Consider the following 8,816-nt stretch of genomic DNA (forward strand, 5'->3'; position numbering starts at 1 on the left):
GAAAGTAACAAGTATAAAATAAGAGTAAGGAAATGGAGCTCTCAGTTCAAACTTCAATGTAGGCGAGCTTTTCCAAGGAGAGTTCTTCTATGGTAGCATCTTCAAGAACATAGCTCTCATGTAATAGCTTGAGATGTAGGTGTTTTCACTTTTTATTTCTACTGCACCATGAGGAAAAATGTTAGTAACAACAAAATAGCCAATCCACTTGGATCAAAGTTTCTCAACCATAATTTTTAGACGAGAGTTGAATAGTAAAACTTTTTTACCAATGGATCCGAAGTTCTCATAAGCTTCAAGTATAAGCTCTTCAAGTTGTTGCAATTGAAGCTTTCTCTCCAAACCTGTTTTCTCCATCTCAATGTTACAACTCTTGACCACCCAATAAGCACAATGCTCTATTTCCACTAGGAGGTGGCATGCCTTACCAAACACAAGTCGATAAGGGGACATCCCTGTTGGTGTTTTGTAGGCTGTTCTATGAGCCTAAATAGCTTCTTCAAGCTGGTGGCTCCAGTCTTTCTTGTTTGGCTGCTCTATTTGAGATTTTAGCTTGCCCATTAGTCTCAGGACGATAAGGTGTAGAAACTATGTGCACATCCCCATACTTCCGAAGCAAAGCGTCCATGGTGTGGTTGCATAAATGAGTGTCTTGATCACTTATGATGGTTCGGGCTAGTCCAAACCTGCAAAAAATATTTGATACGATAAAACTTTCAACAACTCTAGAATCATTAGTCCTAGTGGGTATTGCTTCCACCTGCTTCGAAAATAATCAACAACTAATAAAATATAGACAAAACCAAAGATACAGGAAAATAGCTCATAAAGTCAATGCCCAACACATCAAGTACTTCATAGAAAATCATAGGTTGTTGAGGCATCTCACTCCTATGAGTGATTATAGTTCCGGTTATTTGGCACTGTTCACAAGTTTTGTAAGTCTCAAAAACATCTTTAAACATAGTGGGCCAATAGAAACCCGAGTCCAAGACTTTTCTTGCTGCCCGTTGAGGACCAAAATGTCCCCAACTTAAGAGGCATGACAAAAATGAAGAATGGATTGAGCCTCATGGTGGGAAACACATCGCCTAATCACCTGGTCACTACAAAATTTCCACAGATATGGATCATCCCACATATAGTATTTGACATCACTTTTAAGTTTATGTATTTGTGTTCTAGATGCATCTACAGGAAGGACTCCAACAACTAGATAATTAACTAAATCAGCAAACCAAGGAGTTACCTCATGCAACTGTAGTAGTTGCTCATCAAGGAAGTCATCTTGAATGGGTTTGGGGTCCTCATCCATTTCTATTCTACTCAAATGATCTGCCACCATATTTTCAGCTCCACTCTTATCTTTAATCTCTAAATCAAATTCTTGGAGTAACAACATCCACCTGATCAATCTCGGTTTTGCTTCTGGTTTCTTTAGCAAGAACTTCAAAGCTGCATGATCAGTAAAAACAACTACCTTTGAACCTAGCAAATATGATCTAAACTTATTAAGAGCAAAAACAATAGCTAAAATTTCCTTTTTAGTGGTAGTATAATTAGCCTGTGCATAATCTAAAGTCCTAAAAGCATAATAAATAACATGGGCGGCCCTGCCAACCTTTTGTGCAAGGACTGCTCCCACTACATAAATAGATGCATCACACATAATTTCAAAAGGAGGGTCGAATTGGGTGGCTGAATTATGGGAGTAGAGGTCAGTGTTTCCTTTAAGCAATCAAACGCCTTCTTGCATTTGTCATCAAAGGTGAAACTGACATCTTTTTGCAGCAAATTTGACAACGGAAGAGCTATCTTGTTGAAATCCTTGATAAAGCGCCTGTCATGGCCAAGAAAAGAACAAATCTCATGGATGCAAGATGGGTAAGGCAAATTAGAAATCACATCAATCTTGGCATGATCCATTTCCGTTCCATTCTTAGAGATCACATGTCCCAAAAGTATGCCATGTTCAACTATAAAATGATATTTTCATAATTTAGCACAAGGTTAGTTTCAATACATCTATGCAAAACTCTATCTAAATTGTTCAGGCATGCATCAAATGAGGAACCATACACAGTAAAATCATCCATGTTCTACACAATTCTCTATCAAATCAGCAAAAATACTAATCATGCAGCGTTGGAAAGTTCCAGGAGCATTTCATAGGCCAAAAGGCATCATCCTATAGGCAAATATGCCGAAAGGGCAAGTGAACGTGGTCTTTTCTTGGTCCTTCGGTGCAATATGGATACGAAAATAACCAAACAAACCATCAAGAAAACAATAATGTGAATTACCAGCCAACCGTTCAAGCATCTGATCAATGAATGGTAAAGGAACATAATATTTTCTAGTTGCCTGGTTTAGTTTTCTGTAATCGATGCATACCCTCCAGTTGTTATCAGCTTGTGTGGAGATAAGTTCATTATTTTCATTTTTAACTAGTATGGTCTTGTTTTCTTAGGGACTACATGCACTAGACTCACCCATTGACTATCAAAGATGGGTTATATAATGCCTACTTGCAAGAGATTGGTCACTTCTTTTTTTACAACATCCAAAATTAATGGGTTAAGTCGTCGTTGGGCTGCCTGGATGATTTTACCCCATCCTCCAGTAGTATCCTATGCATACACATGGATGGGCTAATACCAGGAATATCAGCCAATGTCCATTTGATTGCCTTCCTATGTTTTCTCAAAATCTACAATAGCTTCTTTTCATGTTCATCTTTAAGTTTGGCTAAAATAATCATAAGTAACTTGCCAATTCCTTCTAAATATACATATTTCAAAATTTTAGGAAGTGGTTTAACCTCTATAGTCGGTGGCTACTCAATGGAGGGTACAACACCAGCGGCATAAGCTAAGTATGCCAAATCAATTATGTTAGTAGAAATATCAATATCAACCCAATGATCAACTTGTAAAGCAGCTTCGATCTCAACATACACAGAGCACAATTGAGTAGTTGTACATAATTCACAAGTATAAGTATCATCAATGTAAGACACATAGTTTTAAATTCTAATTTATGTATTTGGTGTATTTTGGCATTGAAATCTGAGGCTTTTTAGCCAAGTTATTGATATTTTGTGAGTTTAATGCCCAAAAATATCTTTTGATGCCCCGGTTAAATTTATTCGTCGATAAATAAATTAGATTAATTACGATGAATCTTTTGTCGAAGAATAATTTATTTATGTTACGAAGAATTTAATACCGGGCAGTTTGGTTAAAAATATCTCGGGTTGCTGAAAATTGCATCTGTCAATTGAGTTGCGCGGATAGTGGATATTTTTATCAAATGGTTTGAGAGGTTATGGGTGAAATGGTAATTTTAATAAATATCATCTAGATATTTTTAGATATTTGCTAAGTTATAGTTAATATATATAAAAATATATATATGTTTGGAGGGAAAAAGATAGGAAAAGGAAAAGAAAGAAAAGGAAATAGAAAGGAAGGAAAAAGGAAGAAAGGAAAACAGAAAGAAAATCAATTCCTCTCCCTGCCTCGTGAACCCCATCTTTCTTCCTTCTCCATTCTTCATTTTTGTTGCTTCCTTTTGCTTCAAGAAAAGGAACCAAGGCTGGGTGAGTGAGAAAGTCAGGATTTCTCAGCTTCATTCTTCTCATTTGATTTAAAAACAGAGACAAAAGGTGTTGGTGTTTTCAAAACTGTCAAACACAAACCTTCACTTTTCTCCTAGATCTAAGCTTTGTTTCAAGAAGTGATAGAAGGGAAAGTTGCTCACCTCCACGCTACGGTGCTAGAGAGTCAACTTCAGAAGCGACGACGCGAATGAAGTTTTTACCCGAATAAATCGCGCTACTGTAATCGCTCGTTAAATCTATCGTTAAGGTAAGGGCTCCTTCCAAACTTTTAGTTTGCATTAGGGACTTATATGTGGTTGAGTGGGAAAGAAATTTGTTAGGGTTGAAGTGTAGATTTGGGGAAAATGAATTTAATGCTTTTTTGGGTGAAATTTTAGAGTTGGGTTTTTGGTGATATTGATGAGTGTTTTGTGGAAAATGAATTTAACTCATTTATGGGTGGTTTTGAGGAAATGAAATTTGATGTGTTTGAGTGGTGGGTTGTGATGATTTGTGTTTTGTCGTGTTTGACGTGCTCATAATTAAGATTATAAATTTTGAGATGTGTTTGTGTGGATTTTGTGGAAAAATAAATTGATGTGATTTGGTGTGAATTGTGGATTAAATTTGAGAATATGTCTGAGTATGCTCTGTGTGGAATTTGAAAATCATTAGAGTTAAATGAGTATTAAAAATGGGGAATCTTTTAATATATGCGTTTACTTAATGATTGTTGTGAAAATTGTTAGAGTTAAATGAGTATTAAAAATGGGGAATCTTTTAATATCTGCATTTACTTAATGATTATTGTGGATAGAGTTAGAGTATGCTCATGCATTTCATAGTCCATGGCGACCAGATGGGCCATGGTGATAGTGGTGACCGGATGGGCCACGAGACGATTCCATGTGATTTGTTGGTTCATCTTATCCTTGCGGGGATTGTCGTGTTGTGTAAGGTCTGCGATAGACTACACATTTTTGGTAAATCGTGCTGACCCGTGATAGGTGGCACCTCGGTAAATAGTACTTCGGCCTGCGATAGGCGGTACATTTACGATTTATGTTTTTAGTAAATCGTGCTGACCCGTGATAGGTGGCACCTCGGTAAATAGTACTTCGGCCTGCGATAGGCGGTACATTTACGATTTATGTTTTTAGTAAATCGTGCTGACCCGTGATAGGTAGCACCTCAATAATTTAGTACTTTGGCCTGTGATAGGCGGTACAATTATAATTTACGGCCCTTCGAGGAGGGTTTTGGTTTGGAATTCCAAGTCCATGCATTTTGGCATATACGCATTGCATTAGGGTGCTTGGCACGCGAGTCACGTTTGATTCAAGATTATGATTGAGTGTTTGAACTCAAGTGGTCGTTGTGGTTGTGCTATAATTGCTAAGTGTGAATGTTTGGGATTTGTGTGTTAGTGTCATTGATTACAAAACCTTTTCGAAACTCAAGTTCTCATGGTGGTTGTGCTATAATTGCTAAGTGTGAATGTTTTGGATTTGTGTGTAAGTGTGATTGATTGTAAAACCGTTTCGAAACTCAAGTTGTCATTTTGATTGTTCTATAATTGCTAAGTGTGATTGTTTGAATTTGTGTGTAAGTGTTGATTGATTTCGAAACCCTTTTAAAAGCTGAATTTTGCTATTTTCTGCAGTTTTCTGATGTGTATTCGAACACAGACAACCTGTTTTTGCTACTGACTTATGTGTAGTCGAATACAGACATGCTATTTTTGTTGCTGCCTTCTGAAATAGCTTTGTATTCGAATACAAATATGCTGTATTCGAATACGACAGTGCAGTTTTTTTTAAAACTTCATTTTTCAACTTTGTTTATGCATCTTTGGCATATGGAAACCCTTTTAAGGTGCATGCTAAGTTGAAAGGTTATTTTGTGCATTTAAAACTTAAATGTTATGTGTTAATTGTTAATTTCGGTTGGTGACCTTTACAACTATTGTGGAAATCTGGGCTTTGCCCTCAGATGAGAACCAGGATCTTCCCATCGATTAGTACCCTGTGGATGGGAACGTAGTTGGACACACCTGATTGGAGCTGTGTCAGGAGGATCTCGCGCGGCGCGTGAAGATTATCCAGGATGTATAGTTTTTGTAGAATGATCAGATTAGGTTGACGTATAGGGACTAGATTTCTTTCTTTTTTTTTTTTTTTTTTTTTTTTTATTTGGAAGACTGTACCTATACCAATATTGTTAGCTTGACATTTTATTTTGATGGGTTCCATGTACCTCTTCTGATGTGACGTGGGGAAGTTAAAATTCTTGGGTAGGGCTATTGTACAGGTGTCTTCTATGAAAACCCCAGGGGTATGAGCTATTTCAAACTATTTCCGCTGCTTGTAAATATTTGTTGACTTTGTCGTTATGTTACGACTTAAATATTTTATCCAAATGTATTTCCTTCTTTATTTCTTTGTTTTTATGAATTTGTTTTAAAAAAAATATACTCGCGCTGTTAAATTCGGGGTGTTACAATCAAAACCAGACAATGAAGGAAAATTAGTACCAAACATATTGGGGTAAGTGTCATCAACCAAATTAGCAAGCAATTCAATTTGAAAAATAGAATGCTCTTCCATGGGGTGTTTCATAACATCAAAGATGTTAAATTTTACAATGATATCACCAAATTCCATGGGTAGAGTTCCAACATGTACATCAATTTTTGTTCTAGCAGTTTTCAAGAATGGTCTGCCTAAGATGATAGGCGCCCTTTTAGACTTATTCTTTCCCTCTCCCTCCCTGTCTAGAATGTAATAATATGCAGGAAATATCAATTCATTAACTCGAACAAGTACATCATCCACAAGTCCAACAGGGCGAGCATTGCTCCTTTTCGCCAATTAAACGGTAACACATGTACTCTGTAAAGGTCCAAGAGTAAGAAAGTTAAAAGTAGATGTAGGCATAATATTAATGGAAGCTCCTAATAACATATCATTTTCAAATTGAATATTGTCTATGGTACACGAAATTGAAAAATTTCTTGGATCTTTGCATTTCTGAGGCATGGGATGAATGAGGGCTGAAACATTTGGCCCTATGTTTACCTTTTCTCTACCTTTTAACTTTTTCTTGTGTGTGCACAACTCTTTTAGAAATTTGACATATCATGGGATCTGTTTAATTGCTTTAAGGAGGGGAATTTTCACTTCCACCTTCCTAAATGTATCCAAGATCTCCTTGTCCTTATTTGCCTCGTCCGTTTTCTTAGTCTTCACCATCCTTGGAGGAAAAGGAACTGGTATATTTTGCTCGATATCAACAGTTTCAGGTATCAAAGTGTCCCCAAACCTTATTATTTTTCACAGCAATTTCAGGTACCTTTGGTATTTCAACAGCTTTCCCATACCTCAATGTGATTGCACTGACATTGGGAACATTTGGATTTACTACTGACTGTGCAGGCAATTGGTTTGACCCTTGAGTATGCAATTAATTAATTGAAGTGGCTAGCTAACCAATCTTTGTTTCCAAATTCAGAATGGTGGAATCTGTTCTTTGTTGAAATTGAAGATTCTGGACAACCATCTGTTTAACGAGGTCCTTTAATGAAGGTGCATTGTTTTGCTGTTGTGGAATGTTTTGCTGTTGCAGAACATTTTGCTGTTGCATAATATTTTGTTACTGTTGCTGCTGCCTAGGTTGTTGTTGTGCAGATGAATTCCCCCATCTCAGATTGGGATGGTTTCTCCAACCAGGATTGTACCTGTTAGATGACAAATCATAGTTGGCTTGAGGATTGTATATATTTGCTACATATGCTTGAGGAGCATCCACAATTGGATCTTCTTGCAATGTCGAACATGAATTTGTAGGATGCTCTAGAGAAGTGCAAATACCACAGACCACTGCTTGGGTTTTACCTATTGCCATTTTTTTTTACTAAAGATGTGAGATCATCAAGTCTGCTTTCTAAATTCTTGGGGGAGGAAGCTTGAATTTCATTCACACCACTTGTTAACACTGCTGAATTGCTTCTAGTTGTAAACAGCTGAGAATTAATGGACATGTTCTCAATCAAAGCCTTTTCCACTTCTGGGGTCTTATGGACAAATGCTCCCCCACTTGCAGCATCCAAAATGCTTCTATCCATAAGTAGCAAGCCTTCATAAAAATATTGGATGAGTAATTATTCAGAAATCTGGTGATGAGGACATCTAGACACTAAATTCTTGAATCTCTCCCAATACTCATGTAATGATTCCATGTCAATCTGCCTAATGCCACATTTTTCTTTTTTGATTGAAGCAACTCTTGAGGCAAGGAATAATTTTTTAATAAACAACTTCCTCATATCATCTCAACTTGTAACAGAACTTGGTTGAAGATAGTATAACCAGTCATTGGCAGCATCTTGGAGTGAAAATGTGAAGGCTCTCAGCTTAATATGGTCTTCTGTGACTCCTTGAGGCTTCATGGTAGAACACACAACATGGAATTCCTTCAAGTGTTTGTGGGGACCAGCACCTGTACGACCAATAAACTTTAGAAGTAAGTGTATTAAACCAAATTTAAGTTCAAATGTTACAATAACTTCAGGATATGTGATACACAATGCATTATAAGTGACATTAGGTGCATCAAGTTTTCTTAAGGTTCTATTATTCACATCATCCATATTTTGCATCAAGTTGTCACTTTAACTATTTGACTCTAACTCGTTAGCACTAGTGTAACACCCCGTTTTTCAAAGCGAGGGTATATTGTTTTTTTTAAAAGTAATTAAGACAAACAAAGAATTAAATCAGGAAATGCCTTTGGATAAATAATTGAGTCATTATAATTTACAAGCAGCGGAAAAGTTTCTCCAATTATAAATCCAAAAGCATTTACACAACAACAAATGGTACATGGAACCCATTCGAATAAGATGTCAAACTGACAAAATTAGTATAAGCACAATTTTCCAAACTAAGAATACTCCAATCCAAAAAGAAGGACACCTAGTCCCTATACATCATCCTAATCTGATCATCCTACCAAAAAGCTATACACCCTGAGTATCACCACGCGCCCCGTGAGATCCTCCTAACGTAACTGCAGTCAAGCGTTCCCATCTCCATTCCCGTCCGTAGGGTACGAACCGGTAGGACCGTCCTGACTCTCATCTGAGGGCAAAGCCCAGATTTCCACAATAATTGTAAAGGGTCACCAACCAAAAAAAATAACAGTTAACACATAACAA

The sequence above is a fragment of the Cicer arietinum genome, chromosome 3 (assembly GCF_000331145.2).
Source record: "Cicer arietinum cultivar CDC Frontier isolate Library 1 chromosome 3, Cicar.CDCFrontier_v2.0, whole genome shotgun sequence".
NCBI lineage: Eukaryota > Viridiplantae > Streptophyta > Magnoliopsida > Fabales > Fabaceae > Cicer > Cicer arietinum.